Source organism: Ambystoma mexicanum, chromosome 5q (genome assembly GCF_040938575.1).
Source record: "Ambystoma mexicanum isolate Mex_15411 chromosome 5q, UKY_AmexF1_1, whole genome shotgun sequence".
Lineage (NCBI taxonomy): Eukaryota > Metazoa > Chordata > Amphibia > Caudata > Ambystomatidae > Ambystoma > Ambystoma mexicanum.
This window is the reverse complement of record NC_090933.1, coordinates 94,289,330-94,309,421: the sequence shown is the minus strand read 5'-3', so window position 1 is coordinate 94,309,421 and position 20,092 is coordinate 94,289,330. Positions and strand designations below refer to the sequence as shown.

At 43.2% G+C, this 20,092-nt stretch overlaps 1 protein-coding gene across 1 annotated transcript in view; it reads left to right on the top strand.

Annotated features, from left to right (window-relative positions):
* TGFBR1 (transforming growth factor beta receptor 1) overlaps positions 1–20,092 on the top strand; it is a 360,240-nt gene that overhangs the window by 33,706 nt on the left and 306,442 nt on the right. The gene's annotated exons all lie outside the window — the stretch shown is intronic.

The following is a 20,092-nucleotide window of genomic DNA, read 5'->3' as shown; positions in this document are numbered from 1 at the left end:
AGACAAGTTTATTTGAGGGTTTTTAGTACTTTGGGCACCTTTTTACTTCCAAGGTGAAGTGCACCTTAAGTTTGCGTTATTTATACAGGAATGGACTTTTAAGTGACACATTTTTGAACTCTTTGCTTTTTATTCATTAAACCCCTGTTAGACCCAGACTCTAAGGCCATTCTCTTTGCCATGTTGTCAAAAAGCACAGTGCTGCGGTGTATTACGATTGGAGGTACATCTCCCTAAACAAGGGAGCCATCCTTCCCTAGAATCAAGAGGTGGATGTTTTATTTATTATCCCCAGTAAAGACCCAGCAGTGGAGGAGAAACTATTATTGAGACAAATGAAGGGAGGATGGATAACGAAGGGTAGCAAACAAGCCCTGTTTCACACTAAAGTAATCAAATGTACTGAATATACGAGGAGATGCTGTGGAAGCTCTTCCCACTAAAGTACCTCATCATGAGATCCTTCAAAACATCGAGGTATCTTGGTCAGCACTTAAACTGAAAATGGGGTAGGAGGTGGGCATTAAAGTCTCTCACTTATCCGTTATGATCTTCAACATGCAGTGTGGCAGGTGATGGCGACAGAAACCAGGATGTACACACTTGAACTCAGTTAAATGTTGACGTCTGTGCTGGAGGGTGGCCTCTCAAGCACCAGGGTCCTGGAAAGCTGCAGTGAGGATGCAGAAAGTCTGTCTCACTGCTATAAAATTAGGATAGTAGGTCTGTCGGAATGCGAATAAGGAAGATAACCAGTTTGGTTCCTTCAAAAGTTGAGCCTGATGGTTGGAGGGAAGGGGCGGGAGACACAGGACACAAAACACCTTTGTTTTCACAGTGAAGAAAGCACATTGTGCTGAGATTACCTTTGCTGCTATGCTGACAGTGAGGCGTTCCTCCAATTGTTAGATCTGTAGGCCAGATCTGGCACAGTGACACTCCCATCTCAATATATCCAGATTCTACCCAGGCGGTGCAAAAAGCCAGTGCAGCCTTTTAATGAATCAAGCACATCTTGCAACAGTGGTACCTGTGCCTCATGCTGTCTGTCAAAACCTAAGGTCCTGCATAATTGTAATTTACTTATTTTTTATAAACCATTGGTGCGTGAACAGTGTGGATCACCAGGGACTTGGTGGCACCTGACTTGGAGTGGGTAGGGTGGCAGATGGAAATGCCTGATTAACCCATGGCTTCATCTGACAAGAGATCCAGGAGTGCTAGCCCAAAACTGATGTCTCCTTCTGAATGCCTTTTGGTGGACTCCCAGGTGGGAGCCAAAGATTAGAGAAAAGGGAAAATAGTGATACTCCCATTGCCATCTGATTGTGTGTGAGACAGAGGCCCAGGAGGCCCATTTTATTTCCTATATGTAAGAGAGTGATTCATACGTTGCAGATGATACTGTGCTTTGGTGCTGGTGCTTATGGTGTAGTTACTTGGATGTTGATTCAAAGAAAGATGGAAGTACTGTTTGTTTTTCTTTTTTATTTGGGTGGTCTAGCACCAATTGCCCCTCCCAGTTTGGAAATTAATCCTGTACCATGATATACATGTGCCTTGACTTACTCTGCACATGGTCCTTCACTAGTGCATCAGGTTGGTCCACACTCAACAAGCTGGATGCAGTTGGTCTTCCAGCTAGACTTTGTGATGAATCAAATGATTTTGCTCCAGAATCAAAGGGAAGACTCAGAATCCCGACACCAAAACCCATATGGGTATATGTATTTCTGTAAAGCAACGCCCCCCACCCCCAGGTCACTGGGAAGAAGAAACTGCATCTGGAGAGGTAAGGAGTAAAATCTAAGCCCCTATGTACAGATCTCATGTGCGTTGAATTTGGAATGTGAATATTTGGCCTCCGAGCGAACCTTGGCCTTAGTAGAGATCGATCGACCCCGTGTCTCCATTAGATGGAATCATGGTTTGTGCCTGGAATTTATCAGGCACGTTTCTCATGCGATTCGTGCACTCGGCCATCCAAAAGTGAATAACGAAATGCCTATGATTGATTCCTATACAGAACTGATTAACAAAGCACTCATTCTCTTTAGTAAAAGGTATATTTCGGTTAACCATCCCAATCCCTTTGACTCTGCTTGCAAGCTCCTAAAAAGAGAAAAAACAAGGCACTAAGACCACTTAAAACATCTTCCCTGGGAGGACTGCAATGCCGACAAAAGCGGCTTCTTATTTTGAAAGCTTATAAGCAGAATCTCAGATCGCTCGAATTCGTAAATATAACAGGGAGAATTGTGACCTTATAAAAGCTATAGTATCACACGACACTCGAGTAATCTGGCGCACAATCAGGAGTGGTGATAAAAGGTCTGCACTTGCGACTTATAACTGTATATCTGACCAAGTATGGCAGGAATATATATCAGCTAAATGTCATATTCCAACTAAATTTGAGGTTGTTCCAGATGTACAGTTATGTTATAGTAGGATCGCCCGATTAAAATGGTCGCTGAAAGATCTTGAATGGGCCATCTCAAGATTATCTCATTCTAAATCTGCGGGCCCTGACGGCCTTCCCCCCTGTCTTTATAAAGCCGATCCTGAGTTTTGGGCAGGAATACTGAAAATCAAATGTGACTTTATTATCAATACAGGCTTGATTCCGCCCACATGGACTACTGCGAACATTGTTCCTATTTTCAAAAAGGGCGATGCCACCCTACCGCAGAACGACAGACCTATTTCCCTGATTGATACGGATGCGAAATTGTTCGCTATCCTCCTCCTTTATGATCTTGAAAAAGTAATAAAGGAAAAGGACCTGTATTCGAAATATCAAATGGGATTTAGGAAGGGAATGAGTACGTCGTTAAATGCTGCCATTATGGCCTATATGATAGATGGCACAAGAGGAAAGAACTCTCAATCTGTCTACATAGCCATTATAGACATGACGTCAACATTCGACAACGTAGTACGTAATATCTTGTGGAACAAAATGAGAACTATGGGTATTCCTTCAGTGCTAATTTACTGGTTCATTAAACTCTACACGAACACCTCCTATAAAATTAAAATCTCTGCTGATGGCAGAACTACTGAACCAATAAGCACATCCATTGGGCTCAAGCAAGGTTGCAATCTTGCGGCAATATTCTTTAACTTATATCTTTCAGATCTTGATAAAGAATGGGAACATAGTAATCTGTTCTCGGTTAAAGTTGGGTCTATGCATCTGAAATGGATTGCGTTTGCAGAAGAGATTATTATTGTTGACCCCACTCCAGTGGGACTGCAAATGAAGCTATCACTTTTTGAGTAATTTGCAGTCGCTCATAACCTGACCCCTAATCCTTCAAAGACTGCTATTTTGAAATTTGGCACCAAACAGAACAGCAAGGGATATCGATGGGAGATTATGAAAACACAGATCCCTAGCTTGATCAGCGCGATCTACTTGGGCTACAATCTCTCACCTCAAAATTCAATCAACGCTTGGACAGACTTAATTAAATATAAGACTCGCCCACTACTGTCCCAACTGAAAATGATTTACTCAAAATTCTGTAAATTTTCATTAATTCCAATGATTGATTTTTTGACATTAAAAATTGAAAGTGTCATCTTATATTCTCTTTATCTGTTTGTGTGACATGAGTGCAACTTTAGATTGTATTCAGGGATCACTGATAAAAAGTGCAATGCACCTACCAATGTCGGTTCCAAATGCAGTGATTCGTCACGAGCTTGGCCTTGTGGCATTATCTGGATGCTGGCAATGGCGACAATTCTGTCACTATGAAAATATCAATTTTCCTCCAAAAAACTCACTATATGAAGATCTGCAAAAAATGTTGGGTTCCACTAATTTGGCTTGCTTTTCTCAATATCAATCTAAAATGGAACACCTATTAAACATTTTATGCATCTCAATTGAAGATGTTCATCGGCGTCCAGGGTATGCCAAAAGGAAGCTTTTTGAACAAGACTGGAGGCTGACCATAGAAAGATTGTCGTCTTACAAATTGTATAGGGAATATGGTGCATTCATCAGACAACGTACTCCTAGACTTGAACATGTCGTTTTCTTTCCATGTAACCATACCAGAAAAGCTTACATATGGTATAGAATGAACTTATATTACACTAGAGAAAGAATTGCTAACTGGAGTAACAAAGATGAACCTAAACAATTTGGATGTCGCTTTCCTTCATGCAGTGAGTCCTTGGAAACATTGAAACATCTTATTCTTGAATGTCCTCATTTCAAAGCAATGCGTACTAACCGCCTGATGAAATTTGTATATATTGATTTTAAGGACTGTTTGCAACTTCTATGGGCCCGCTCTTTGCAAGGTATGCATAAGCCGTTGATTTATGAATTGGTAAGTCTGTGTAAGCACGTAGAAAAAGAGCTGCTTACCTTCAACAATTAGAAGACATTCAAGGCATATGGTGATAACTTTCTCTTATTTTGTAAAACACGAATGCCATTGTAAATATTTTATTGTTTTGAGAAGATGTGTGTTTATTTTTTGTAAAGGTTCTACATTTGTATTTGAACCATAAACAAATAAAAAAATTAAAAAAATCTAAGCCCCAACACTTTTTAGTCCTCTTTTTATGTCCATTGGAAAAGCTGACAATAACAGAGAAGCAGAACTGCAATCTTGTTGGAAGGAAGGTGGTAGTAGCTGTGAAAGTAGCAGGAATTGCGCTGGAAGAGACACCAGCTGTATTTGGAACAGCCGTGGAAGTAGTAGTGGTGGTGGCCTGAGAAGAAATGGAGGAGACATGTGAGGCACACAAGCATACACTTGTCCGGCTTGCTGCAATATCAGCTGAGCTAGCCACCCAGGGGAAAAGAGGAGAGCCGGTCCGATAAGGAACTACAAAGATCAAAGTAGTTCTTACTGGGACCGGAATACTCACTGCAACATGGGAAAGCTGTCTGTACCATTGCCGCAAGACCAGCAGAAAGAACAGGAAGACTGCAATTTCCTGCAGTGGTGATGCAAGCGGACAGCAAGTACCACGGTTAACTGGGGACAGAAAGCCTCAGTATTAAGGAGAGCGAAGGCTAGTAAAACCAGCGGGGAGGACCTTGTTTCAGTGGGAATACAAACTCTAGTTCCAGGAGGCACGGCTCTGTCAGAGCCTTACAGAACGTCACACTGAGAATGCTGCGCAGCGAGGTGAAGCTCCGGAGCTGTTGGAGAGGCATTCCTGAAGCGGAACTCTGAAGCATGCAGTACTCGACACAAGCTCCCAAAAAAGTTAAGAAAATCCTGAAAACCTACTGTAAGGGAACTTTGAGAGTAACAGTCCTTGGTAGGTGAAGGTGCCAAGACTGCTATACGTTGAAAACCATAACAGCCCAGAAATTGCTAACAATAAAACGGTTCATGCCATATACCAAATACACAGGGGTCAGGAAGACTACGGGAGGATAAAAGATATTTCTGTAGGAGATATCCACACGCATGTGCACACAGGAAGATCCACAAAGTAAATAATAATAAAGAGACCCCCATAACACATACTAATTGGGTCAGAAGCAAGGAAATATAAGTTTAACAAGAGGGTGGGGACTCCAAAGGCGATCTGTGTATATGACGGATACAAAGAAGCCAAAACTAAAGAAAGCCCAGGGACAGGGATTGTCCTCCTGGCAAAGGTAAAGACCAGGGGGAAGTGGATTTTTCCTCCTTTGCACACAAGGAAAGACCAGGGAAGGGGAGTGTCCCCCTGGCATATCAATCCCACTGTTGAGGTAGTGGGTGGGAGGATTATAAGAAAAAGACTGCAAGAAGATAGCCGAATATTGTTTAATTTTCCCCAATAGGGACTTTCGTGGTATATTAAGGGTGACGGTTAGCGTAGGTTTTATTTGGACACAGCACTGTGGACATTTATTCTTGGACATCCTGACAAAGACAGGACCACTAGTTAGTTTTGTTGAGGCATGACAAACCCTCATAGTGTTAGGGATAGTGAGGCCTTTTTCCCAACCCTCTTGTTACTGTCGAATCACATAGCTTGTAAAACAACTGAATTAACGGATTGTGTGTTTAGTGTTGCTGTTATTGTTTCTTACAAAATGAGATTGAAGCAGCAGCTACACAGGACGGCAGGGCATATGGGTTTTGGGCCTGAGTGTAATGCAGGTTCTGTGAAGGGGGTGTTGACTAAATTAGTTAAATGTTGGGTCGGGTTTGGGTGTGCAACAAAGTGGATTTAGGCAAGGAGGTTGAATTACAGGAGGCATGGGGTGCATGTTGCACTATTATAGTAGACTTATGTTTTGTCTGAAGAATAAGATGGCTAATCAATGACAGGGGTGGGGACAAACAGGGGAGTATATTTGGCCCATCCTAATGGACCCATTCTGAAAGGGTGCTTGTCTGGATAGTCAACGGGGTCACCCGGAAATTGCAACAGTCAAGAGGGATCCAATTGGCGTTGTATTGTTTTATCGGGGATGTAGGGTGGCAATCCAATTTGTTTTGTCAATGTTTATGCACCTAACCATGGTAAATCCTGCTTTACTAGCCGGATGAACAGTTGTATTGAGAACCTGGGGCGACTGATGCTAGGGACCATAGATTTTAAATGCACCTTAGACAGACATCTAGATATATCCAGGCTGGCACATGCACCCAGGGAGTTGGTAGCAAGGTCTTTGAAATGAAAATGAAATCTGATTGGGTTAATGGTTGTCTGAGGGTGCCAATCTACTTTGCATGAATGTCTACATCTTGACATAAGGTACATGAGTTTCATGCTCACATGTATTCTGCTTCTGTGGGACCCCACTACCATAGATTTCTTGATGTTAAATAATTGGCTTGGGTTACCGAATATTCTCCTGTGAGGGTACACTTAGTTCTATACGTTGTGCCTGGTGATCCTCCGGCATTGGCTGAAAATTGAAGAGCTACATGACGCTGCATTTAGAAAGGAGGGGACATGGAATTCTATTTTGTATTCAACAAAGGTTCCATAGATTATGGGGCGTTGAGTTTAGGCCTTAAAGTGTTGATGCTTGGGAGTTATATTGCCCACGGTAGTAGGTTGAAGAAATTGTTGCTTGCTGAATTAAGAAAAGTAGTGAACAAAGCCTCAGCAAACTTGTTCCAATTATGGTGGTGCTGGATACATTACTAGCAGAGACTGGGGGTGCAGTACGTAGATGCGCTGGAATCTCTACAGAAGTTTGAGTCTCACCCTTTGAGGACCAACTGTACCAGTTAGGGGATACATCTGGCAGCTTATTGGAGTGGCTCGTCAACATCTTCAAAGCTAGGTAAGTGACTACGTTGATCTGTACACAGAAAGGTGGTGTGCAAGAAGGGGAAATTAATGGGGCTTTTCAAAAATACTACATGTCGCTTATTCACAGTCTCGACTGTTGATGAGCAGCTGCTCAAAGCGATAAGTTGGAATGCCCTGATAGTAGTTTTCTTTTTTTATATTAATTGTTTAAGATGAAATGCTTAATAAACTAAGTAAAACCAGACAATCGTCATAATACATTGGTAACACTAAACAAGTCTTATAAGGCAATAAAAGATGCATTGTCACATGTTCAATTGCTCAAAGGTGATGGTAGAACCCACTTGGTCACACCACACTGTCCAATGAAATGAACCTTGGTTACCGGGAAGAAGGTAGGCCTAAGAACTATTCCTATCATTAGACGTAAGCAGAACATTCAGCAGTTGGGGGGACCCCTGGTTGCAACTAACTCCTGGAATCGTCCGTATATCCTTCTACCTGCTAGATTCCAAAACAATGGGCCTCATTACACGGTAGGTGGTAAGGGATTACTGGCACCGGTAAGGGCACCGGTGCCGGTAATCCCTTACCGCCCTACTACGAGGTACCTTAGCGGGTCCTTCCCCTGATGCCTGGTTTTACCAGGCGTTATGGAAGGGACCCGCTAAGGGACTAATTGCAGTACCATTATTAGCTCCTTCCCATGCCCATTGAGCCCTGTGGGGGCTCAAATGGGAATGGGAAATGGTTCCCGGAATGGGGACTTACCGGGTCCTCCAGGGTCGGAATGACCCGGTAAGTCCCTATTCCGGGAACACGGACAATGTATCTTTGGCATTGCAACAATAAGCAATATTCTCAAGCCGTGTTTACTCTCTTGGGGGCGGGGCCCCACATTACTAAGCCACCCAGCTAATGTAAGGGACAACACACAAGAATTCGGCAACTCTCATGAAGGTATTCATATAGCCCAGTAGACCCATCAGTGGAGAGACTGCCACCAATTTTCAAATGCATTGCTCAAAACCTTGACAAGTATGCTTATTTGATTTAATGTACTGCTCAAATAATGGAAGGATCATGTCTTCTAAAATTAAAGTATAAATTGCCTTCAAAAAGACCAAGTGGTCGAAACATGTGCGGGGTGGTCGAAACACATGCCGGCAACAAAGTGTATTATGGGAATAAAGTGTATTACACACTTTGAACATTTGGTATATAAACCAATTTGTTTTAAATTATATGTGGTGCAGTAGATATTATTGTGAACCCACTAAATAGGAATTGAAACAATATATGCGCAAGAGCACACAACCTACAACATTCTGTTAGTTCATATGTTGGTATTTGCAGTTTGCCATGCCTGATGTGTATGAATGCAGCTATATTATGAGTGCATAAATGAAATGCTGTAAATCTGTTCCAAGAGTTCATAGGCGCGAAATAGACACATGATACTACATTCTCTTCACTAACATTGCATTTAACTTGGTTCTCAGGGGCTTGCAGAGCATCTCCTCAGGGCCTGGAAATTACCTCCCTAACACTAGAACAAATGTTACTAAAGTCCCATGAATGAAATTGACAAAGGTAAAACAAGGTAATTGTTTGCCCTATGCTGTAACGTTGGGTGTGCATAGATAGCTTTGGGCTCTCTGTTCGGTAGGGGGTTCGCTGCCACTGTCCTGCAGGAACTTGCTATGGGCCTGGGAGGGTGAAGGCTGTCCGGACTGTCCTTGCTTAACTGGCTGGTGGATTGAGGAGGGTGAAGGGCCCCTTAGAATGGGCATCAATGAATCACTGAGATTGCCCACTTCCCAGTACCTGGAACCAAGGGAGCATAACAAAGGGATCCTCGCCATACCTCCTCCGTAGCCAACATCCACTGGCTTAAGGTGCCGCCCCACTCCTGTCTGACCTCACCGACTTGGCGGTCCCCTGAATCAGGCATGGGACTGCATCACTGCTTCCATTTGCAGGACCGGGATTGGTAGAGAGTGTTCTCAATATGCTCTAGAGCAGCATAATTGATCCTCCTTCAGCCCAGACTATCAACAAACTGCCTAGAATGGAAATAACCATAACACAGCAGGCTTGCAAACCATGCATGGTGCATCAGAGCCTCTGCTGATCCTTGAGGCTGACGGTCGGTGCCCCTCTCCCTTGTTGGCCACAAGTGTGCATGGTGCCTTTCAGACAAGGGTGGTGGCAGTCGGACACCAATCAGAATTGGATTAGAGCAGCGACCCCCAATGTGTGGCTTGCGAGCAACATGTTTACGGCACCCTAAAATGTTGTTCGCCAATTGCTTTGGGCCATGGTGTGGAGGCTAAGAAGAGGCACTGCATGTATGAGACAGCAATGGGATTCGAGCCTGAGCCAGGATTGTGCAGAAAATCTAGCCAATCAGCCTGCTCAGACAGATATGCTCAAGTGTTAGATGTGTAAGCATCAGCACAGTGGACTACGGCATGGCGAGTGTTGTAAGGGTTTGAAGTGCACAAGGAGCTTGGAGGAAGCTTTTGAGATGATTCTCAAGGCTGCAGATTAGACAGGCCTCATTGTGAACATCCTAATGCTGTTGAAATCAAAAGTTAAAACACTTTACTGGTGCCCCTAAGTTGTATTACTTGCCCATACGGACAAAGCAAATGGTGCTCTTGTACCAGCGATTGGAGGAGTACATGAGGCCCAGAAATTCATCCTTCCTGATCATCCCAGTGAATGTAGTGCGCATTAAGAACTATTCACCATTGAAGGTGAACTTACTGGGCAGTACCCACTGTACTGTCAGTCACAAGGAGCTACATCACACCAGAGAGTGAGCTTCGGGTACACAATCTGTGCAGCAGCTGGTGCACTCAGCCAAGCCTCCCCTGTTGCTCTCACTTAGGCTTCATGACTTCCCAACTGTCCACAATTAAAACGTTCAGATTGGCTCTTTTTGTGCATGCGACATATGCACGTAAAAACGTATTTGTTAGAAACGTTCCATACTCATTGCATTGTCCTTGTGAGTAAATTCCCATCTTCTGATGCTTAATTGAACCAGATGCCCATGTTTGTGTCCTGGTGAAAACTGCCATCTTCTGTAATTATCTGTAATGTGCATAAGGGGAAAAGAAGTGTCATGAATGCTCAGCATTTGTTTAAAGAATTTGAATATGCCAATTTATGAACCAGTTACATTTGTTTGATGCTATCTGTGGCAAGTTAGAATCCTGAGATTAACAAGGTAGCCTTTTGGTTAACTTGTCTCTTTATTCAAGATAAACCTGTCTGTCTTTATCAGTTCTACCCTAGCGAAAAATAAAGCAGCCTAAAGGTTGCTCTTTAGAATGTTCTACAACATAATCATGTCCATAGTCCAGAAAACCATGTGTCCGTACCATTACAACAGAACAGAAGCTAACATAACAAAGTTAGGGCAACTTGCTCTGTGGGGTGAATGCTTGTTGGTTTCTGACCCAGTGACAAGTCTCTGTTTCTCTTACCTGGGGGGGAAGGGCGCAGGTGTCACTTAGTTATTCGGTTCCAACAATCGGCACTAGAATGTCTCCTTCACCTTCACCTCTGACTGTGAGCTTGCTTGAAGTCATTGTCTTTTTCTTCCAAATTTGGATTTTTCCAGACACTTTGTACCACTCCTGGCATCTGATACCCGTGGGATTACTAGGACTTGAAAGATTTTTGCTGGTTTAGCGTTGGAGAAGTGTGGTTGTTATTTGGTGTTCTCCATCCCACAACCCATTTTGGCCCCAGGAAGCGCCACAGAGAGTGTCTGTTTGAGCCTGTTTGGCTCTGGGTGGCTCGGTGGCCGGCACTTCCTCCTGCTTGTTTGTGTATACCCATGTCCTATGACTCAAATAACGTGGTTCTAACTTCCTTGCTCTCAATTAGCTTTTCTTACCCTGCCAGCTTGCTATCTTTGTCTGTCATAACGGAGAGAAAATTCAACATTGTTGATCTTTACCATTCAGGCTGTAAGTGGAGAGGTAACGTATGAACGAAAACTACATTTATTTTACTGACTGGTTCGCCCACTACAATTTACTAATTAGCACATTGCTTTATGGCGACAAACTTGTAAACGCCTATTTTCCTCTTATAATGCTTTCTGCCGATCATAAATGTTCTTGGAATCATAAGTTACCCATCCGCATAGTGCACTCCTACCTCTAACGAATTCACCTGTTGCTGCGAACAGTCTTCACAGTTTATTCTGTAATGTGGCATCTCAGCACTTAATCATTTTTTTCTCTCACAGTACCCTTTTCCTGGTGTTCCGGGTTGGCATCGTTACGCGACTCCGAACCAACTGTAAACACAAAACGCCAATTTTTGCTGCTTGCTTTCTATTAACATACAATTTTGGTGACTTCTTCCCCTCCCGAACATGGCAAGAGGGCTACGTAGTGGCAAACGTATTCCACCTCCTTCTGAGGCAACTCGTACAGAGATGCAAACTTCTACAACACCGCAAACACCATCACTTGCAGATAAAGTAGACAGAACTGAGCTGTCTAACTTGCAGGGCTGTCCTGATTCAGGAAGCCCTTTAGCTCCTACACTCTCAATATTTTCTGCGCCATCCAGTATTTGTGCTGATGTTCTACCTCCCTCTGATATGCCCCACTCTGGTAACCTCATCTCTGAGGAATTGTCCCGTTCGCCTAATGTTTTTCCAGAGATACAATCAGTTGATATTAAGGAGCAAATGCGCTCTGGCTCCAGTGAAATTCCAGACACTCAACCAACGATGACATATCCCTTGCAGGAGAAATTTGACACTGAAATATCAGATATCTAATAAACCAGCTGTTAAAGCCGAGTGGGTAAAGCGTATCCGCCTATCCCTTGGCCCTTCTACTCCAGCTGCCTTCTTACCACCACATACTGAAGTGTTCTGCCTACATAATTTCTCTCAAGGCACTCTTTCCCCCCCCCCACCCCATCTCCCAAAAGCAAGAACCATCGACGCATGCGAATGACAAGAGAACCATGTGGCCAGTTTCCAGTTCTCCTACACCCCAAAGAAAACTAACATCCAATGGTCTGAGTGGAGTGCCTAAATATGTTGATGATTCGAAAAACGAAATCTCAGTTTATATTCATCAATTAAGTGCTGGAGTAAATGTACGCACTTTGCATGACACCAGTCAACACTCATCTCATACATATGAACCGGACAATTTCTCTTTTCCTGTATTAACGAGAATACTCAATCTTCTCAACAAGGGGCATGATTTTACGCACTTGGAAATCCGCGACATTAAAGTATCTGTTGCACAGATATATTAATAAAATAAACAATCTGGAGGGATTTCTGTTTGCCCGCAGTATCCTCCTAGAAAACTCAAAAATAGAACCAAATACCTGGTCATTACCTAATGAAATGAACAAAAAACTGAATGATATTGGTATTATACGATAAACACTGAACACACTAAACAAGCATCTATGTCAACATTCTTTCCAATACAATGCTACAAGACGATAAGGGGTACAGTAGTCACCTCGAGCAATGTCCCGCCATTAGCACCTAAAAAAGTATCTAGTGCTTCACTCCATCAAAAATGTATCTAGTGCTTCACTCCATCAATCAAATCTTGACAATCGCGCCCTTGCCTTGAACTCCGCTGTGTTAACTCAGTCTGACAATATGAGCACTTCATCTGAAGACACTCCTGTAACTGTCCAATCCTGTGATACTGTGTCTAACACTAACGAGACAGCGAAACAGCATATAGACTACAGTGCTCCTTCTTTGCCTGTATCCACAGATGGTGAACTGCTTTTGGAAAGAGTACATGCTGGAGAAACCAAGTCTACTGCTGTTACAGACAGTCTGCCATCCGCTGTAAATGTACCACTGCTGAATCCTCTTGAACCCACACCTGACCTACCTAACATTATGGGATGGATCAGCGTCTATGACACCAATGGAAGGCGCAGCTTAAAGTGCTCCTTTATGTTAAACATGTTCAAGCAATGCCCCCAACTGAGAACATTAACCTCAGCTGATATAGAATGGATTACATTGTCCACTTGCAATACCAACCGCATGATTTGTTGGTTTCAGTCCTATATAATCACAAAATGAGTATGGAAACATAAGTCAGATTTTGCTCTAATGGGCCTGGTACCCTAATTGTATAGCTCGGAAGATAACCGCCAAAGGGTTTGTTATCACCGCAGAAATTGTGTTAAAACAACACGAATGCATCCCTTCCGGGTGATTCCTCGTCTAAAAAAACCAATGTGTAGCTGTTAGAGCAATTTTCAGCTGTTGCGAGTTCAGTCAAAGACTGGTCGTGGTTTGAGCCTTTTATGAAGGGTTTGGCCTCAATGAGCAATATGAACTCCCAACCGTAGCGAAGTATGTACTACAATTCTACCATGGAATAGCTGTGGTTTCAATAATTTATTCTCATGGTTTAGTTCTTTGTCTCATAAGACTAAGTCTTCTATTTTCTTCATCCAAGAGACGATTAAATCACAGACTTTTTAAATCCATGGATATTACACTTTTACTCAACCTGCTGTTCTGAGGAAGTCAGGTCGCCCAGCTGGCAGCCTTGCCATACTAATAGACAACAACTTGAAAGTCACCACCACGTCTTAACTAATTCTAATGAATTACTAGCAATTGAACTTATCTCCTTGCAGGATTCTAAGATGGTGTTCATTCTAATATGTCTTTATTGGAATCCCGCCAAGGTATCGATCGACCATATTTTTACGCAAATACATCAGTTACTTGAAGACACATTTTTGCATAATGAATTCTTTCATATACTCTTGGGTGGGGATTTCAACTACTCTTGCCTATTTTGTCCAATGTCACATATTCCCCATCTTTCTCTCCATCTCTGACAATATCACAAAGATTGGGACAGCAATGAATCGCATATCTTGCAGCCTGGAACCTTCAGCTTGTTAATTTTGCACACAATACCTATCCTGGCACATGGCAGAGAGGGCTCTCTAGTTCCTATATTGATTATTTTGTTGTTTCTCCAAAGTTGTATAGTCTTGTTGAACCCATCACTATCGCAAATCCTCACTTGGGTGACCATATGTTGCTAACTCTAAAAATCAATATGTCTCTCAGTACCTATAACATCAATGCAACTCTAGCTTTGGTCGACATTGATAGGCCTTTTTCTGTGCACTGGACTCCTAGGTTATGTTGTGAATTGACCTATAGAGTTAGCCTAGAACCCTGCACAATTTCTCAAATATCTTTTCTTGATATGGAATCTCCTCAAATTGAGGCATCGAACACAAATCTAATCCGATACCACCTGAATGAGCTTGCACTCGTAAATACTAGCAAGCAACAATTGCACTTGCACTTACCTCTAATCAGGAAATGGCTTCTATAAAACGTGTCAAAAATTCCCAACTGCGGCAACTCGCCAAACAGTCTCGTCCTGATACAGCTGTCAATGTTCAAAAAAAGCTTATTTGGCAACGATATAAAAATAAATGTAAAAGTCTCAATTAACAGCTGTACCTTGATGACAACCAAAAGATGATATCACACTTGTGTAAAAGGAATACGTGAAATGTATGGGAATTGTTGAGAGGCTTGAACCCCTCGTCTCAGAGTAATTTGCACTGTTCCATATCTGCTCCTGATTGGAATGTGTACATACTAAACAAATTCCATTTATCAGCAAAATTTAACAAAATTTCTTACACGTCAGTAAATATAAGATCTCTAATGCAACACCCGTTTCATATCGAAGATGTGCGCTGTGCGATCAACAAACTAACGTTTTCCAAAGCAGCTGCCCCAGGCGGTCTTCCCGCTTGTATTTTTAAAGCAGCTAAATTTATTTGGGGCAAATATCGTAAAACACAAGTTTGATAACCTCATTGAGTCTCAAAAAATTCCAGCTTCATGGTTGTCTGCAATTATAATACCCATTTATAAGAAGGGAGCTCCTAGTAATCCATGCAACATTTGTCCTATTGCATTAATGGATGCTTCTGCCAAGGTTTTCGCCATCATTCTTCTAAAACAACTTGAAGAATTTATGAATAACCATGATACTCTATCCAGATGCCAAGTTGGCTTCAGAAAATCAATGGGCACATCATTAAATGCCACAATCCTAGCTCACATCTTGAACCGCGTCAAGTCTGCCAACACTGGTCCTATTTACATGGCTGCGTTTAGACCTTACGGCAGCATTTGACTGTGAAATTGGAAACCTTCTCTAGCAAAAAATGCGTAAACTAGGGTTTCCACCGGGTTTAGTCAGCCTGATTGAAATGCTGCATCGACCTACCAATTTTCAAATTCGATTGAATTAGGAAGGTGCACTCATGCCACGGATTCCAACTCGCATTGGTGTCAAGCAGGGGTGTAACCTTGCAGCCACCTTATTGAATCCATACCTCTCCGATATTGATAATCTCTGGTAAGACGCAAATATGTTTGCAATTTGACTAGGCCATCTACGTTTGCGATGGCTGGGATTTGCAGATGATATCATTCTATATGATAGAACTCTGTAAGGGCTGCAAAGTAAGCTTAATGCCTTTACTGAATATGCTGTTAACCACAATGTACAGACAAACACTAAAAAATCACACATCATTATTTTCTCCAATAGAAAATCTCTAAAGTCATATAAATGGTCCATTATGGGCAGTCCCATGGAAAGAGTTTACTAATTGCTGTATTTTGGCTATACAATATCTGATTGCAATTCACTTCGTATGTGGTACCAAAATCTGTCAGGAAAACTCAGACCTCTTCAATCTCAAATGAAGATTAGCTTTAAAAAATATTGTAGATACTCTTTTCTGCCTATTGACTTTTACACGTTAAAGGTTGAGTCCATTATACTTTATGGACTCGACATGTATCTCCTGGACTTGTATACGATTCTTGAACGCATACGAGGTGTAATATGGAAAAAGACGATTGCCCTACCAATGGCACTTCCAAACTCCATCCTGTACCATGAACTGGGAATTAGTTTGCTGGCATCCAAATACCAATGGCGAAAACTTTCAATTTATGCTAAAATGTTAATTCCGCCCAAAAATTCCTTATTTGAAAGTTTTAATGAGATGTAAAGCTTGCGAATGTACCCTCACTAATCAAATTTGAGGATAGTATGGAGATCCTTCTGTCGCGAATCGATGTTAATGAAAATGATCTTGCTCTTGGCCTTCCCATGATAAAAGAAAAAAAGCATTTTCAATTTGACTGTAAATAATTTAGGAACATTTTATCTTTTAATTAATTAAAAGTTTTGGGAATGCATATAAAAAATCTTTTCGATTTTTGATTATGATTTGAATTGTTTGTAAATGTTTTGTTTATAAATCAAATACAAAAAAATGTCCTGTTCCAGATACTCCGCTGGACTCCCTTTCCAATGATGACAATAATCTGCTCTCCGCTCCTGTCAATTGCCCCCTGCTGGGGTCTGCTTGTTTACACCCAAACCTGAGTGTTCTCTCTCCTTGGCCAAACTCTGGCTGAAATTATTCTCACCTCAGTTCGGGGTCGTTCAGATCTCACCCCGTCTTGGGGTCGTTTTTGACCTTGCTGCCCACCTCTCAATTTCCCAGAGTATCCCGATACCTATTTCTTTCAGGCAGCGCTCCTCCAGTCCAGCTTGTTGGCATGGTGGAGCGGATTGGGCCAGCCGGTGGCTTTCATCGCTTCCTCCATGCCAGCTCCTGACAAGGTCTTGGCGATGGCTTTGCATCGCCTTTCGGTGGCTCCAGCTCTATCCACTGGACTTCTTGTTCAGTGCTACGTCAACTTTACAGTGTTCACTGTGGGTCAAAACACTGCAAGGGTGTGTGTTTGGCTGAGGAGACAAACCTCCCTGGAGGAGTGTTGACTCGTGTGGCTCCGCTGGCATCACCCTTTCCTTCTACCAATGTGGAGGGGCTGTCCTCCCGCTCAGCACTGAGGGTGTGTGAGTATGTCTTGTTCTTTGGGCTGGATGAAGGACGGTGACCGAGTAGGGACAACCATGAAGTAGTGCCTTATTAGATATGTCAATTTCCATATAACCAACAAACTTATTGTATTCTTTAGACAAGTGAGAGTACCACTTATATCTAGGGATTACCTGTCCTTAATGATTGTGGGGGGAGAATCCCCACCAGAGAGAGCCTTGTCCCCTAAGGGGTGTTAAGCTGAGCAGGCTCACCTCCCTCGTCCCAAAGGGTGTGGCTCCCACTTGGGGACAGGGGCACATTTCTAGTCTTCATCGCACACTAATTGAAGTGTTTGGTGGAAAAACTGTCATTGTCTGATACTTTGTCATGTGGCATGTGGATAATGGGGGAAAAAAAAAGGCAAATGCATATTAAATTGTCGATCAGAAGGTAATTTGCAAGCCATCAGATTCAAATCCAGTGGAGTTAAGAGTTAATCATTTGTAACGCAACGCACAGCATAGGTTCTGCCAAATACAAAAGTGGAACCCCGACCATTTCTGTAAAGTGGTCTTCAAATGCTGCAAGTTGTAACCAATGATATTAGCCTAATAGGTTTAAAAATGCACCACTTTCCAAAGGAAGAGTCCCAAATCCATAAGTAAAAAATGTGTTCATGCCCAACAATGTCTGGACCAAAGTAATAGCCCACTGGTGCTTTACAAGTGTGCCACTAACTTTCATAGCAACTGTATGGGAGGACAGGTCTTTAGGACCACCCATCCCCCACATTGCCCACCTGCGTGAGACTCATGACTCGTCGGCAGCCCCCCCATGCACCTGGGCCCGGGAGGCAGGGTGGCTGCGGATCGACACATGAGACTGCACGGCCCGCAGTGTAGCATAACATAGACACCATTTTATAACACACAAAGACTCCATTTTGAACACACTGAACCCATGCCTCAGTAGAACAGTCTGCGTACAATTGCTGTAGTTCGGCCCTTACTTGACCGCAGACAGAAAGTCCTACACTCCCCCCCCCCCCCCCCCCCCACCCCCACTCCATGGCAGATCCGCAGAAGGCCCGTTCTCACGAGCAACTAGACGCGAACAAGTAACAGAACAAACACTGTATCATTTACCTTCCGCAGTACATCATTGCCCTAGAAGTGACTGGACTTGCAGTGAGGTCTGGGAAAGAATAAAAGTCGTCCCTATCAAGTATACCTCGACCCTGCGCCTAACCCCTCTCACTTGTGATATATGGTGCTCATGACCCCCGGCCCCGCTCTCCCAGATGAAGTGTTAATCATATATGCTAAACTCTCGAGCCTCCCAGTGCTATCCAAACTGCTAAAGGATATGTGTTAAAAAGTGTTAAAACGGATAATGCGATCCCCGCTCACCCCTGAGACACCTCCATGGTCTAAGGCCCAGTGCACGACCACTCGAAAATCTGCTTTGTACCCACTAATGTTTGCTGCTATTGTAAAAAGAGTAACAGAAAAGCAATATATAAATTACTTGTGTATGATGTGGTGAAATATGTTGTAGTATATGAAAGCCACCTAGGGCATTGAGCCAGTTTTTACTATAATCAAAATGTTAGATTAACACATTGCTTTCTTGCTCCCAAGTATATAACCCAACCTGACACTACCCCACATTTGTTACATGTTCACCTTCCTCATGAATTGCAAGCATATGACTGACTAACGCTATGTAATGTATGTACCAATGAAAAACTTCCATTGTCATGAACCTACTAATGTGAGCACATGGAAACAGCAGAAAATTGTAATTCCCCTAATGCCCCCAGCCCTAGCATCCGTCCTCTCCAATAGTATCTGTGCAGCCCAGTGAATAGAGACTTGCACAAAGTTGCAAGGCCATCTTCCCCCTCCACCCGCCTAGGCCCAGCGTGGCTCGCTGGTGTTCGAGCAGCACAGCTTCACCTCTCCACATTCCTGCTGGACCCGCTTCAAGTATTCACCTCCCCATGTCAGAGGCCGCCATACAACTACTGTGTACTGCCATGGCCAGGCCAAATGAATTACGAGCCACCCGGTCCTAAATCCCGCCGCCTTTGAGGTGCCAGCTATGTGTCCCCTCTGACCTAATGGTATTCCAGTTCACCCCAAATCCAACAGACCACGAAGACAGTTATCCGTCCTTGTGCAAACATCCCCCAGAGTCATCTTTTACTACATATAACAGGACAAAATGATGAAGGTAGCTTGACCCGCGCCCCCAGATAAGACACCTGGACCCATCAGACTGGACCCTTTGTTAATGACAACTTTACGATGATGTATGGAGGAAGCCTCGTATTGCATATAGTTTTCCTGTGTCCCCACCCAGGTATTAGATTCATGTCGTAGAAGTTTTACATAACAACTTGGCATAGACGAGTGTGATATATGAGTATGAATGGCCACAAGGGCAAGTTTCTAGAACCAAAGTGGTGAATCTCCGTGGACAGCCAGTGCCCTGGAGCCCCACCCCGATGAGCCCAGCTGACACAAGCACATCTGGTGGCACCACGTGGATCCCCGCCAATCATGGAGCACCGAGCCTATGAACTACATAGTAGCTAGACGTCGCCATCCAATCCCAAAGACGATGTGGCCCCTATAGCTTAGCTCATGCATGACGTGTATTTGTAATATAACTAGCTGTCTTTGCTATTGTCAGACAGAGCGCTCTGAGTTTGTAGAGTCCTTTGCATGCCCTATATTGATTTAGATAAACATTTTAACTTCACCCGCACTTGGTCGTGGTCTCATTCCCTCCTGGGATGTGTCCTTTATTGCCTCTCATTAAGGGGGGGGTTTACTGCCTTACTGGGGGACGCTTACTTTCACAACCAAGGAGGCATAATCCCCAAAACCTCAAAGGGAGTGATTTTTTTTTTTTCTTCACCTGGCAC